Genomic DNA, 13,447 nt, shown 5'->3' on the forward strand with positions numbered 1-13,447 from the left:
TCAAAGATGATCTTTGATACTGTCCAATCATTATAGGAAAATATTTAAAAAATAAATTTTATTATAACCAATAAAATAAATTTTAATATTTTAAAATAAATTTAATTTAGTTAATTTTTTTAAACAAAAGATATACTCCCTCCATTAAAAAATGAATGATATTTTCTGAGGGGTTCAATGTTAAAAAATGTAAGGAATTTTTAGTGTTTCAAGATATAATCATTATCTTTTTAAAAAAAAAGTACCACTAATGAATAAATCACTTTATATTTATTTTAGAGTGAAATACTCTATTAAATAGAGGTAAATATAAAAAGATAGTGTTAGTTTAAAAAAAATAACTACTCTATGGGGGTAAAATTTGATTAAAAATGCCTTACTTTTTTTAAGGAGGAAATACTTTAATGGTAATAAAATTAATTATAATTTAAAAAAATAAAAAAACAAATATTTCTCTTAGAAATTTCTGAGAGAAACTATAAGAGTTCTCTCAAAATATTCTAATAGAAATTTTCTTCCATATATTTTTTTTAGAGATATTTAAGTATTTCTTTCAAAATACATCAAGAGAACTATTTCTCTTAGATTATTCTAAGAGAATAGGTTCCTGCCATGACGCGGCTACTTTCTCTCAATATTCTCTTAGATTTTCTCTCAAATGTTCTCTCACTTATGTAATCCAATAGAAAATCCGAGAGAACATCCATAGGAGGGATTTTTTGAGATAAAATTTGAGAGAAATTCTTACTACATTTTTTCTAAGAAAAATTTTTGGGAGAAACCTATTGTTTTATTATAGTGTGTATTATAAATGAGTTTAAAGCCTCTGATGCTACAGGAGTTGTAGTTTAGGGAACAAATTACTACTCTTTTATCCTTTAGAAAATTGTCAATATTTAAATGTTTTTACATCAATCCTTTTTTAATCGATGTTAAATATAAGTGTAGAAAAGTATTTTCTTCACTAATGAGAACCACATATCAAAGAGAACAAAAATTATTATGTAAACTAACCATATAATCATCAATATATCATATAAAATTTTAAACAAGCTATGTATTTATAAGCAATGTAAAGTGCAACTCACCGATATATTTTTGTTACGCCCCAAAAAAATAACATGACCAGCATGGGATATATATATATATATATATATAAAGGCACATCCCTAAAGCCTTAATTAAGAAAAGTTCTGAATTAATACATCTAACTTACTATCAGCCTGATTGTGCGCGCACGCGTGTGTAATTTTACTTTTCACATAATCAAAATATCAAAGTTTTTATAAAAATTTTGACAGCACTTCCCCTATGAGTAGGATCTTTCAAAATCTCTACAACAAAAATTGTACAATTTACACCCAACAATTCGAAGCTCTACTTCTCAATATCAGATAGACAATATAACAAAAAGAATCAAAACCCTAACTATAATCAATGTGAAGCATCCTATACATTGTTTGTTTTCCAAAACATAATACATAAATTTCAGAATTTACATAAAAAGGAAGATATTATAAAAAAAACTAGTCTTCTAGTTAATTTAGCAATGAGTCAGTTCGAGGTCAGTAGGAGGTACCATGTCAACAATGCTATTTGAAACCAAACAAAATATTTTCCAATGATTAATGTCCCAACTATATTATTTAAAAGAATAAAAATGAATAATTTGTAATAATTATGGAAATTAAAGAAAAAACGATTCAAAATAATAAAATTTGTAAACTTGGAATAAAAATTTCTATACAACTTTAACATCATGAACCTTTAGATATTTATAAAAAATTAACTTCAACATATAATCTTGATAAGACAAATATATTAAATAAATAAACAACATTTACAATTAATAAGCCATTAACATATGAAATCATCAATTAATTAAAAATTCATATTTCTAAGGATTTATCAAAACAATTCACAAACATGAATAAACAATCTATGAGGGTAAATAACCAAATGTGACTTGTGCCACAAAGATAAACATGGATGCGCAATCCATGAGAGCAAGTAACTTAACACAGCTTGAGCTATGAAAACAAACGTGGACACACTGTTACGCTCCGAAAACATAAGGTGACCAGCACAAGATATGAACCATATTATACATTTCTTAAACCCTAAATTGTCAAATCTTTCCATTTTTTTAAAACATAATTGAATTTTGTATTGAAATTATAGCATATTTGATAAAAATTATTATAATAAAATTTTCAATATTTTTGTAAAAATTTTGGCAGAACCTCCCTTATAAATAGGATTTCTTGAAATCCTACAACACAATATTTTACATAAAATAAAATATCAATCAAAAGCTTAGCTCCTTTCAACCAGTAGACAACATATCAAAATAGAAACCTAGTTATAGGCTATGTGGAGCACCTAACTTTACTTTCAAAATAAAATACATGAGTTCAAATATTAACATTAAAAGGAGATAATGCTAGGCAAAACTCCACCCAGAATAGATGTGCCCTTCAAAGGTCAACAGTAAGATCAATTCAGCTAATAAATCTGAGACCAAAATAAATTTTTAATGAATAGCATTTCAACAATAAACAATTAAATATGTATATATTAAAAATAAACAATTACGTGCACTAGAGATAACAATTTTCACAAACAAATTTTAATAAACTTTGGCATAAAAAGGCTCTATATAACTTTAAATAAATTCTTGATTCTTTAAACTATTGTATCAAACATCATTATCATGTAATTTTAATAAAGCAAATAATTGCATTAATTAATTATAAATATGTCACTAATCAAAACCAATGAAAAATAGATCTATCAAATAATTAAAAAATCATAATTATAGGGATTTATTAGAATAAGTAACAAACGCGTACACACAGTCCATGAGGGTAAATAACCAAACACAACTTATACCATGAAAACAAATGTGGAGACACAGTCCACAAGTGTAAATAACCAAACATAACCTAAGTTACGAAACAAACATGGACACATAATCTATGAAAGTAATGCTAACCAAACGTGACTCAAAGCCACGAAATCAAATGCAGGTATGAAACCCACGAATAACAAACGTGAGTGCAATGCTCACAAAAGCCAAACTAGCTAGTCATAACCATGGATCACCAAGGACTAATGAAACTATCGCTAACAACTAGTGTTTTGTAATATGTCCTTTTTAAATTCAATTTCAAACATGTGAGAAAATCATCGCTAATAAATAAAGTTTTCATTTTCAAAGTTGAACTCACATCAATCATTCTCTATATCAATCCAATATTTGATAGAATAAAATCTCATAATCAAAATCCAAACTTGTAGTTATTAATCAATTAAAATTTCAAAACTGATAAAAGTAATTTCACAAAATAAAGAAGTTTAATAAATAAACTATTCAATAAACACATCATTGTTATTAAAATAATTTGCATAAAAATGTACTATTTTAGTAAAGAAAATTTTTTATTTTATAAAAAAATCAGTTGGGACGTTATCCATTTATCTATAGTATTTCCAAGTGCAAAATTCCCTTTTAAAGCTTCAATCCTCCTTTACTACCGCAATCAAGATTTTTTTTCTCCAAATCTCTTATTCAATAATACAAAATTTTAGTGACCTTTATTCACGTTTACTAAACTCCTTTTCCATAACACCATTATAGTCATTATATTCTTAAGTCAATCCGATATATAACTAAAGTCCTTTAGCCCTTACAATACTTTATATATATATATATATGTATGTATGTATGTATGTATGTATGTATATCCAAAACTTTGTTTATACTACACTTGTCTTTCCAACTCCACACAAGCACAAGTAGTTAACTTTTAATCAAGGTATGTTAATTACATGAGTGCACACCCAACTCTAAAAAAAAAAAAAAAATACTTCTACAACCCACTTTATCAAACACCTCAAGTGCACCTAAAATGAGTCGACACTGTAATTTATAAATCATCAATAGTGCCATTTCCAAAATTCAATTAACCACCTAATAACTACATAATTAAAATTCTCCATGCTAAGTTGACTTAAATAGAGCCCATACCAAATGCATCATCATAAGAATTGGTAAAATTCATAAATTTCATAATTAAATAAAAATCCTTTTAATAGACATTTTTGTCCAATGCCTATCACACATTAATTCTTAAATTCAAATCAATCATTTTCCTCCTAAATCCAACTCCCAAAAATTTTACAAAATAGATATTTGAATAAATCAACCTTCCAAAATTCCATAAAAGATAATTGTCTTCCAATGATAATTTATTTAATCAGCAATAATCATCATATATAAGAATCAAACCATTATAATAACAACACTCTCTCTTCAACATTCTATCAAACACTTTGTGAGCATTTGAACTTCAACTATAACCAAGCTTCTTCCTATTCAATTAATTCCATTTCCCAAAATTTCTAACATAGACATGTAATTAATCAGCTTTCATGGTTCCAATTAATCAATTAATAAATAATCAATCTTAATTCAAGAAAAATTAAATCCTTATCCTCCATATTACTCACGACAGCAAAGAAAGGAAGGAAAAATTTCACAGTCCCAATCCACAATTACATGTGTAATAACAGAGAAGTGAAGGAACAGATTACCTCAGCTCAAATCATCGACAACACGAAAAGGAAGAAACAGAAAAGGTGCGACAGAATAGGAGAGAAGAAGATAGCTCCAACCTAACCTCCAGCTTAAGAATCAAACCTCTACAAATCTTATACCAGCTCCTTACATGCTAACAACTTTTGAACAGAATGAGTGGAGGAGGAGGAGGATCCGACAGCACCCACTGAGAAACACAGAGAACAGAAATGAATGGGGAACTAAGAACTCCTTACCCAGACCATAATGCTCTGTCGCACAGCCAGCGACCTGAACGGAGGGGAGAGAAGATGGAGAAACCAGATAAAGGTTGAGCGCGCGCGCGCGCACACACACACACACACACTCTCTCTCTCTCTCTCGGTCTGGAATTTTCAAATAAAGAAGAAGAGGAATGAAGAAAAATGAAGGCAACTACTCTGCAAATCTAATGCTCTCTATTTTTTTAAAAAATCTGGTAGGGGCAAAATAGTAAAAAAAATAGGAAAATAAAATCATTTTCTTACATTGTGAGGGTTCGAACCTTAAACCTATCTGATGGAAGTCTAGTTTAGCTACCACTAAACCAACTCTCCTTCTTGATAATCTTGATTGAAAATTAATATAACTACTATTAAAACACCAACTTATATATATTTTATTATTATTATTATTATAATATTTTGAGCTATTATACACATAATCCACGAGAATAATACTAATCAAACGCGATTCAAAGCCACGAAAACAAATGCAGGTATTTGACTCACAAATAACAAACGTGAGGACAAGGGCTAACGAGACTGCCGTTAGTAACCAGTGTCTTGTATAGAATCCCTTTCAAATTCATTTTCAAACATGCGAGAAAATCATTATTATAAAAATACAATTCCTATTTTCAAAGTCAAACTCACATGAATAGCTTTGATCATTAAAACCTTGCCAAAATAAAATTTCATAACTAAAGTCTTTGTTTGGCATTTATTGCATAACCCAAAATAACCAGAATTGATAAAAATAATCTCATCAATTTTAAAAATATTCTTTGTAAGGGTAAAAAACACATACACATGCCATAATCCAAATATCTTCCAACATCACCTTATAATTTCCTCAGATAAAAATAATTTAACAAAGTATTAAATACATAATATAATTGTTATTGAATGTTCTATGTAAAAAAAATATTTTGTTAAAAGAATTTTATTAATAAATTAGTTGAAATGCTATCCATTTACCTAAAATTCTCATAATTCAAGAATTCATCTTTCAATGTCAATTAAATTTCTTGTCCTTCAAATCCCCTATAAATTAATTTAAGATTTTTAAACAAACTTTTAGGTAAGTTCAAAAATGTTCTACCATCATTACCACTATCTAAATTTAGCTATAATAAATTTGAAATTTCAAGAGCAAGACTTGACACATAGAAATCCCTCAAATGCTATAGCTCAATACTTCAATAAATATCATCTCTCTTAATCTTTTTGTCAAAGCACTAACCATGCATCATTTCCAATCCACTCATAATAGCCTTTAGTGTTCCTATATTTTATCACAAAATTCATCCACAATTGTCTATTTTCTGAGAATTCAAATAGTTTTATACTAATTTCATACTCAAATTTCTTTTGGAATTTTCAACTTAAATTCATAGAGCAATGGTACCTAATTTGGATATATCACTCACGAGGATCAATGAATTTTTTTAAATATACAGAAATCAAATAAAATTTCTTCTAGTAAACATCATGTCAAACATCTTACATACACTAATTTTTTTCCAAGCTCAAACCAACTTCTTCCTCTTTGATTCCATCTTTCAAAGTTCTCTAATATATAAATAACTAGGTAAATCATCAGCTTCCTAAGTTCAATTTTTCATTGAAAAAAAAAATCAATCTTAAGTTAAGAAGATTAAATTGTCATCTTCCACAGATGTCAGTACTAAACCAGAAATTTGGCTTTAAATTAACTTCTCTCCTCGCACAGTCACGATAGTAGCAACCAAAGGGAGAAATTACAACTTCAATCATCCATTCAGTCATTCACGCATAGAAACTATAAGAAATAAGTGGGCTCAAGGCTTTTTACCTCCATTAACATTGGCATACACAAGGAAGAAAGGACGGCGGCGGGTGCAGGGGAAGAGTGATAGCCAATAAAATGAACCTTCCACAGCCACTAATCAACTCAAACTGTACACTACTCGCAGGAGAGGGAGAAGAACTAAGAGAAAGAAAAGGGAAGAGGAATATCGATGACCCAAAGAAGAAGCAAAGAGAAAACTCACGACCCAAACCCATGCGGTGGCAACGAAACCTCTAAGTTCTCCCACAACAACCACTGTAAATAAAAATTGAAGAGAAGGAAGGAGAAGATGCCCATACTTAACACGATCTCACAAAAAACGAGTAGAGAAATGGTGGTGAAACAGGGAAAGAACTCGCAGTAGTGACGGGCATAACGACGGCAGGCACACCGACGACAGTGACTCCCACGAATGAAAGGCGATTAGGATTGAGAGGGAAGAAGGCAAAAGTTGATGAGAAGCAAGGCAAGGGTTTGGTATTTAGCTCTCAGCTCTCAAAATACTTGTTCAAGGCAAGAAAGAAGGGGAAAAAAAAGCTGGTTGTGATAAAGGCAATTTAATAATTTCGTAAAGTATATAAAAATAAAATAACTTCTTGGGCCATAGCCATATTTAAACTAGGATCCTAATGGGGGTGGGTTACATGCACTCTTCCACTATCCCAACATTCCATATTACCATAATTATTCCAAACATTAAATAAAATACACTTTAAATAAATTAATTTATATGTATTCTTATTTTATTTATCAAGGTTGTTACAATTTTATAAATATATATTGATATAAAGATTATTTATAGTCCTTTTAATTGGATATTTACATATATATAATGTCTTATCTTAAAGGTAAAAGCATTAAAGTTAGTGGAGTCATAAAATAAAGAGATTTCTTCAAAATTAACAAGGATTGGATCTGGTAAAAATGATTAATTACTTATAATATGACAAATTAAAGTTCGAATCTTTTTTATTGTGAGAAGTGCCCACACTTAATATTTGAGTTCTTCTAGAAGATAATTGACTCCAATAAGAGAATTACTGTGTACAACCAAACAGAATTTTTTTTTCTAAGAAATATAATGCACTTAATATATGAAAATACAAGATAACAAATTAAGATGACATGGGTGACCCGTGGCAAATATCCCATGATAAAGCATATATCATTGCAGCTGTTGAAAAGAAATAGATTGATTTTTAAGATCCTATGTAGTTATTAGAAAGAAATAGAATAGAATGAATTAAAAATATCAAAATAAAAATGAATTAAACTATTCTTTCTTCTCATGATAAGTATGATATATAATACAAATGTGATAATCATCACACTTATCAAAAACTTATGAATTATAATTTCCAACCCCATGAACTAATTATTCTTCTTTGTTATGAATGTGATTCACATATTCCTTTTGATAATCTTATTTTGATCTTTATTTTTTTAATCCATTTTATTCTAATCATTTTTAGTAATTAAATGGGACTTAAGAGTTCATGCTCATAAGCTCCTTATCCTTGATTCACCAATTTTTCCCCCTAAACACAGGCTTTATTGGTAGGACTCAAGGCCAAACTTGCAAACCTGTGTAATTTTTTAAAAAATTAAATTTCTAATTATACTAATACACATATAAACTCTAAAATACTTGAATTAAATTTCTAGATGACAATAATAAACTCCAAAGTATAACCAGATTAATACAACCCTTAAAATAAAAAATGTAATTTTAATATAATTTTCTAATTATGCCAATACACAATTTAATAAATTGTATTTTTTATATATTAATTAAAAAATTAAAATAGCTCAAAAAATTTTGACCATGTTATTTTGCAACATTAACAATTTCAATCAAATATTGGCCAGAAAAACAATTTCGATCAAATAGTTTTCAAAAATTTCAACTATATTGATTGGAAAGAAGAGAGAAAAATATAGGGCTAAATAAGGTTACTGAGCTCTTTTAAAAGGGCTTATAAGGGCTGGATTAAAAAGTGTAAGCACTGCTCGTTTTAATAATAATAATAATAATAATAATAATAATAATAATAATAAAACAAAACAAAACGGGGAACCCGATGAGCTATTAGCTTCCCTGTTCGTAAATTTAAGAATCAATCGGAAAAAATTGCCAAAAATATAAAAATGTTGAAATAAGTTTTACGTATGACAGCCCAGGACCAGTAGCTAATATCTTGGGCCATATAAGTCTATCTTTTTTTTAACAAAATGGGCTTATTGATGGCTCACCTATCGTTCGCTTTTTGTAAGTATGTACATTGCCCAATCTATTTATAAACTAATAAAGATCATTTGTTATTTTGATATTAATTAAAAAATTTTTGTTGGTGATATTAATCAAATTTAATTTCTTAATTACGTTATCAATTAAGAAAATATTAATTTATACTTAGAAATTAATTAATCAAATTTTTGGGAAAATAACATTCAAGAGCCAAAGGGTTGAATTAATAATAATTAGATCTATGAAAAAAAAATTCATCAAAAATGAGCTGCAAACATTAATTCAGATAGTTCAAATAAGAATCTGAATTGCAAAGTAAGATTCTTAGAGTTACATTTAAAATTTAAGTGCCTTATTTGAATTCAAACTCTCAAATTTGCAGTGGTTTGAATAAATATTTACAAATTATTTGCGATTTTAGATGGAGAAGATCTATCAATTGCTGACAACATCTCAACTCTCAAGAGAGATATTCTCTACGTTGACGAATGCAACTCTTTATTCTTATCAACAAATTTTTGCTATTGTTTAATGATCAAACCTTTCAGTCCGCTTTTCTGGATGGTTTAAGTTTTGTTTTGTATGTTGGTTGTTTCCTTCGTTTGTGTATGTTCCCATTCTTTTGAATGAAGCATCTTTTACTATACAAAATATATATATATATATATATATATGCTATCTTGAAACCCAATTGTCATTCTTCCAACATTTTTTTGCAACTATAATCTTCGACGTAGATTGCATTAGTTGATGCATTTGATGAAAAGGAAGAAACATACTATAAACTTATGACATTAAAATTATTATCGCAAAGGAAACAATAAATCAACCAAAAAAAAATATCAATTTGTTTGGGAATGGCTTGTGTGCATAATTTTGATATGAAATTTGTTGCGGCGGTCACCTAAATGTCTATATTTTTGATCGAAAAGAGACCATTTTATTGATCATCAAAAAGATATTACACTCACTAGTCAGAAAGCAAATAAAGAAAGCAATTAAACCTATCATATAACCTATCAAAGCAACAAATAAACCTAACATACAACCTACTCAAAACAGAAAGTAAACAGACAAACAACAAAATAAAACCAGCTATCCAATACCCTTCTTCTCAGCTTCAGTGTTCAAGCCGGACAAACCCTGCAACAAAATCAAAAAAAGAGAGGATGGTGGCTTGTAAAATCATCCTTGCGGTACCATACCTCTCATAATCCTAATTGCGAGATACCAAAGACATGAACTAGTTTCCATCAGATTTCTTCAGCTCCAAAAACTTCAGCAGCAAATCTTCACACTTCCAGTCACGGCCTTTCACATCTTCCTTCTTCATTCTTCTGAATAACTCCTGACAGTCTGTTTCAAACACTAGCTTCTCATCACTAAAAATGTCCCTCATGTTCAATGCTTTGACAAGGCCCATACCTACCTCAAGCTTTTTCCAACTCAGCCCTCTATTTGATTTCAGATCAGCTCCCAATACCGTGCTTTTCCTCTCCAAACTACTCCAATATTCATTCACCAAGCCCACAGCTTTCATCAGACAATTCTCAGCAGTCACAGGCACATTTTCAAAAAATAAACTCACATGTAGACTTCCATATCATCCAACAGATAGTAGCAAAATTCGCCACAGCATAATCATCTCCACCAAACCTGTCCAACAACTAGTAGTCCACCAAAATTCTACCAAAGTTACTCAACCCCATCTTATTACATTTTGCTGCTAATGGAGATCCAAACCAGCAATGACCTATGGATGTAAAAACAACAAATGCTAAATAGTTTCCTCCTGTGAGTTGCATATTCTACGTACAAAGGAAATTGCACATTCCTTCTTAAACAAGGCTTCATTTGTTGCGCAGCAGCACCATTAGCTACCATCCAAATAAAATGTTCTGTTAAAGCATGTAATTAGTTTATGTATTGATGTAATTATCTGAGCGTGTGTAGAATATTCTTTAGGCATATACGTGGCCATAGCAATTGTATAGAAGATATTTCTTATGCTATGTGTCACCATCTGATTGTATTCTTGTGTAACCGTTTTGTATTATGAATGGTATGGCACTAGCTTGACCTCACCATCGAGGTCTGGCAATTTTTTGACTCCATTGAGTTCGCCACCATAGAACTCAACAGTTACACCTACTTGTTCGACACTATATTTTGATTCCGCCCTTCGAAAAGGAACATCGGCTCTAACAATTCCGTCTCCATCTACCAAAACAATCGGAAATGTTTCAAAAAAAGTAGGCATACGACGTAGAAAAAGTTCACGCCCCTCTTTATCTCTAAAGATAGGGTGTCCTAACCACCCAACAGCTATTCCATCCCCATTGTCCATTGAGCCTGCTCTAAACAATCCCCCTTTTGCCTGATTATTGCCAATGTAATCATAAAAGGCTAATTTTTTCGGGAATTTTAGACCAAGCTTCTGATAAACTTTGATTTTCGGCTAGCCCAGCACCAACTCTTCGATATATTTCTTGCTGGAAGTATCCCTGATCCCATTGATAATGAGTGGGACCAAATAATTCAATTGGCGTAGTTGCTGAACCATACCACATAGTTCCAGCAACAACAAAAGCTGCAAAAAAGACAGCAGCGATACTACTGGAAAGGACGGTTTCAATATTTCCCATACGTAATCCTTTGTTAGCGCTTATGCACCGCAAGTCAGGACAGAAGCCAGTCTTAAGGAATTATTTTGGGAGGATTTGGAGGGGTTGATTCGACACATACCACAGAGTGAAAAGATTTTTATTGGAGGAGACTTTAATGCACATGTCGGGAGGGAAGCTGGTCAGTATGCGAGGGTGCATGGTGGTTTTGGTTTTGGAGAGCTAAACAATGAAGGGCAAACTCTTCTTGATTTCTCATTGGCGTATGATTTTAAGATTGCCAACACTTGTTTCAAGAAGAGATATGAGCATCTCATCACTTACAAAAGTGGAGCCTCAAGGTCGCAGATTGATTTTCTTTTAGTTAGGAACACAGATAGAAAACTTTGTAAAAATTGTAAGGTGATCCCTGGAGATGCTGTAAACGACACAACATAGGGTCCTAGTCCTTGATGTGTGTATTATGAGTAAAATCCAAAACGTCGACAAGTAGTAACACCAAGGATTAGGTGGTGGCAATTAAAAGGTGAGAAGCAAGATATTTTCAAGCGAAATCTTTTGGATAAAGGAATTTGGGATTCTCAGGGAAGTGCTAACATCATATGGGAGGATATGGCTAAAAAGATACGGGAGGTTTCAAAAGTAGTTTTGGGAGAATCAAAAGGTTTTGGTCCGAGAGATAAGGAGTCTTGGTGGTGGAATAATAGTGTACAGGACAAAATCAAGTATAAGAAGAACTGTTTTAAAGCCATACATTTGTGTAACAATGAGGAAAATTGAGAGAGGTACCGTATGGCTAAGAAGGAAACTAAGAGAGCTGTGGGTGAAGCTCGTTCTAAAGCTTTTGAAGAATTTTATAAGAACCTTGAGACGAAGGAAGGAGAGCAAAATATTTATAAGATTGCCAAGAGTAGGGAAAGAAAATCAAGAGATCTAGAACAGGTAAGGTGTATTAAGGATGAAGAGGGAAGAGTTTTAGTTACAGATGATGAAATTAAAAATTGATGGGAGACTTATTTTTCTAAACTTTTCAATGATGGAGAGGATTCATCTAGTAACTTGGAGGATTTAGTAACTGGTGAAGGAGAACAAAATTTGTCATTCTATCGAAAAATACGTGATAAGGAGGTAAAAGAAGCTCTTAAGAAAATGACAAATGGTAGAGCTAACGGACCTGATTGTATATCTATCGAAGCGTGGAAATGTTTAGGTGAAGAAGGGGTGAGATGGTTAACTAAGTTATTTAATGTGATTTTACGGTCCAAGAAAATGCCTGATGAGTGGAGGAGAAGTACATTAATTCCTATTTATAAAAATAAAGGAGATATTCAGAATTGTACTAACTATAGAGGGATTAAACTCATGAGCCACACAATGAAATTGTGGGAGAAAGTAATTGAGCACAGGTTGAGATTGGAGACAAGTATTTCTGAGAATCAATTTGGTTTTATGCCAGGTAGATCAACTACAGAGGCGATTTATCTACTAAGGGGATTAATGAAAAAGTATCGTTGTAAAGATAAAGATCTACACATGGTTTTTATTGATTTGGAAAAAGCTTATGACCGTATACCAAGAGAAGTGCTTTGGAAAGCGTTGGAAAAAAAGGGAGTATGGATTGCTTATATTAAAGCCATACAAGATATGTATGAGGGGGTAAAAACTAGTATAAGAACGCCTAGTGGTCAAACAAAGGATTTTCCTATAAAGATTGGACTACATCAGGGATCATCTCTGAGTCCTTATTTGTTCAACTTGATTTTAAATGTTTTGACGGAACATATTCAAGAGGAAATCCCGAAATGTATGCTCTTTGCGGATGATATAGTTCTTATAGCAGAGACAAGAGAAGAGGTTAATTGCAAACTTGAGTTATGAAGGAGGACATTGGAGTCGAAAGGTTTT

The sequence above is a fragment of the Prosopis cineraria genome, unplaced genomic scaffold (assembly GCF_029017545.1).
Source record: "Prosopis cineraria cultivar Desert tree isolate PC_DT_omini unplaced genomic scaffold, ASM2901754v1 PC11, whole genome shotgun sequence".
NCBI lineage: Eukaryota > Viridiplantae > Streptophyta > Magnoliopsida > Fabales > Fabaceae > Prosopis > Prosopis cineraria.